At 42.5% G+C, this 3,492-nt stretch overlaps 1 protein-coding gene across 1 annotated transcript in view; it reads left to right on the top strand.

Annotated features, from left to right (window-relative positions):
* Window positions 1-518: 518 nt before the first annotated feature.
* The window catches only part of nav3 (neuron navigator 3), a 225,846-nt gene continuing 222,872 nt past the window's right edge, over window positions 519-3,492 (top strand). The window contains exon 1 of the mRNA XM_053688498.1: window positions 519-662. The gene's annotated coding sequence lies outside the window, so the exon portion shown is untranslated. The remainder of the gene's footprint in view (window positions 663-3,492) is intronic.

Genomic DNA, 3,492 nt, shown 5'->3' with positions numbered 1-3,492 from the left:
TATCCCAGAGGACTCGGAGTACAAGGCAGGAGACACCCTGGACGGGGTGCCAACCCATCACAGGGCACAATCAGACATATATTCACACACTACGGACAATTTTAGAAGTACGGAGGAAACTCACAGGGTGGAGGCAGGATTCAAACCCCCAACTTATAAAGTCAGAAGCTCTGAGCTCTACATTTACAAAAGGGTCAGATTGTGTGACTTCATTTTTTTTTTTTTTTACTACATATACTAATGTACTACATGTGTAGTTGTCTCTAATTTCATTTTTATTTCAGCCACACATATCCATGTGAACAGGCAAAACAGAAAAGACTGAACAAACTGTCTAATAATTTAAAAAAAAAAAAAAAAAAAAAAAAAAAAAAAAGTTAGTAAATTAGCATTCGGCGCGATAGTGGCCCCCAGCGGTCGGTGCCGGAAGTGCAGGCGGAGCGAGAGGGAGCGGCAGCAGGGAGAAATAAAACCGCTCCCGGATCCCTGCACACACTCCTTTATCTGCCCCAAAAATACTGCGCAGCAGCCTTAATCTGGAGAAATATCTGGAACAATATTTGGAGAAACATCTGGAGAATCATCATCTGGAGAAATCTGGTCCGTCACTCTTTCCATCAGCCGGACTGCAGCTTTCACTCCAACGCGTCTGTGTGTCTCAGGTGAGAGAAAGGCTTCGGCTGTCATCTCTTACAGAAGCGTTTCTGATGCCGGTTCCAGCAAATTCAGGGCAGCAGAATGACACGTTTCACGGCTGCAGGTGGACACCTGTATGCATTTTAGATCCACAACGGAAGTCAATTGAGCTTTAATTTAAGCCGCGTGCCTGTGTGTGTGTGTGTGTGTGTGTGTGTGTGTGTGTGTGTGTGTGTGTGTGAATTGTTTATAGCTTTCTAGTAACACTCGGAAAGGTGTGATGCTGATGTGATGTGCTTTTAGATGAGTTGCAGATGATCTGTGATCTGATCAATAAATCCAATAACACTAATGACGCGTTACATTTACAATGAAAAGTGCATTAGACTGCAGACCAGCGCGCGCTTCTTTATGGGTGCTGTCCCTTTCCCCTTTATTATTATTATTATTATTATTATTATTATTATTATTATTATTATTATTATTATTTATTTTTCTGCATATTTGAGGGTTAATGCTGCACAGGTTGAATGATCCGACACCCACAGATGAGATCCTGAGAATGATGTGTGTATTGAATTTAAACCAGAACTGAATGACGGTGTGTCAGAGTGAGAATATTTGCAGTGGGAATGAATGGGACACGCTTCATTGTGTGCATTGTGCTAGATGTAATAATAACGCCCTCATTTTCCCTCCTCTGTCATTGATTTGTTCCCTCGGGCACGAATAAAGGACTTCTTTTGGACAGACATCATCCAGATAATGAGTTTAATCAGGTTCGAGTAAAAACAACAACAACAAAACACTGGAATTCAGATGCTGCAGGTTGATCAGATTCCAATCTACACTCGCCCACTCCATCAGCAGTGCTGAATGAGATTCTGACCCGAGGAGTCACTGAATGTTAGACACATTTATTGGGGTTCTCAAGGTTCTCCAATCCCAGCACTGATAAAGAGCACAATAATTCAGCTGCTCCAGGATTTTGCGGTGGAGAAATGAACGCAACATGAAGGAAACTACGCGATATTCGGAGGAGCTTTCAATTTTTCTACATTACTGCAGATTTTCTCCAGATTCGGACCGAGACGTGTCGTGTGACGTCATCACGACGTGCGTTTAGCCAAAGCCCTCTGCGATTCACGTGCGTCGAACACGAGTACGGCTAAAAGGTCTCGTTTACCAACAAACCTCACCGCGAAAGACCGCGCAAAACAATTTCGTAATTGTGATTTCTCCAATTCAAGTCGTTTTCCTGTACGGACTGACAGTTAGATCTTAGGGGAAAAATCTTAGAAAGAAGGGTTCCTTTGGTTAGCTTCCTTCTGAAAAGGAACCCCTGAGTTGTGAAGTTCTACACAGAATCTTTAACGAGTCGTATTCAGAGTAGAGTTAAGAGCGTAGAGTAGTGCGCATTTGATGTAGCTACAGGCGTAAGATCTATTCAGACGTTAAGAGGGGCGGAGTTTCAGTAAAACAGAGGCATGTCTCAGTTATGCACGATTCTTGAGCTTGCGTGATATCGGCTCGAGCGAGGAGCAGTGTTAAGTCCGGCGCCACTGTCTGGCTGTTTAATATAACTGCAGTATGTCACGCAGAAATGTATCTTTTGACTCTCAATACACTTGCAATTTAATATGCAGTTTAAGTGAGCTGTAAGCGTTGAGCACGTTTCCTTTACACGTTTTCTTGTGGCGTCAATAAGTTGTGCACATGAGCATCTGAGTTATTTAAAAACAACAAAAAAGTAAACTAACAGTGTGTGCTGGATCAAGTGCTATTCTACTGTATGTGCTGCTGAATAATGAGTGTGGAGCCATTTTGCTCAATTACACCAGTGATTAATGGGATCGTTACAGCTCTCGCCATCTTCTCATTCATATATCATCATATTAGTCTTTTTATTTTACATTTTAAATCGTCTTCTGCATCGTATTATATCTGACAGCAAAGAAATGAACGTTTCTTGTCCTGTCCACATTTTCTTTCTCTGATATTTTTGGCTTTAGAGTAAACGCGAGTGGTCTCGGGCGCTTTTACTCAAGAAAGATCTGGCAACCTCGGAGGTGTGAAGTACATGCAGGTGATTTTGAATACTCTGAATGTGGAGCTCAGAAAATCCCAACTCTGAACATCCACATCTGCTTTCATAACCTGCATTTCCTCATGTTCTCATGAGTTTATAGACATCAGATTTACTGTACGTACACATCGGTGATCTTCTGCTCCGTCTTAAAGAAGGACGTCCTCCTTAGCTACGTGTTTGGTTCTAATCAAGATGAATGATATTTGGATGGAGCGAGTAAATGAGACTGTCAGTCTCCATGGATCTGTGCATGAGGAGGACGTAGAGTTGATGAGATTTCCACATGAACGTGTCACTGATGTGAGCAGATCCTCCCTGCTGGATGGTGAAGTTCTCCTCCTCTCTGTCTGTCTCAGACTCTTTATCTGGTCGACTCCTCTGTTACACTCCGCTCTACAGTCTGGGCTGCCTGTTCACTGCCCCAGTTTTCCTCTAAGAACATTCACGTCTAAACTAGAACATCTTGAATCGTATGTTTGTTACATGCACTGTTGTAGTTACACATTTAGAACCTGCAGATTTCTGTTTGATGCTTTATTTGTGTTTTTGTACAGATGCAGCCTTGAAATATTCGGCAAGCTTAAGGGTTCTTCAGCTGTTCCACTCGGGGAACCTGACTAACCTGGCTGAGGTCAGCTCATGTGTTAGTGTAAAGTGTTTGGTTCAGTCTATAAAGTGGGTCACTACACTGCGTTGTGATTGGCCAGACATTTCAGGAATCTCTAAACTTTCCGTGATGTTCAGTACGTGCTGATTAATATTCAGTA

The sequence above is a fragment of the Ictalurus punctatus genome, chromosome 19 (assembly GCF_001660625.3).
Source record: "Ictalurus punctatus breed USDA103 chromosome 19, Coco_2.0, whole genome shotgun sequence".
NCBI lineage: Eukaryota > Metazoa > Chordata > Actinopteri > Siluriformes > Ictaluridae > Ictalurus > Ictalurus punctatus.
The sequence above is the reverse complement of the archived record's forward strand: the minus strand, read 5'-3'. Positions and strand labels throughout refer to the sequence as shown.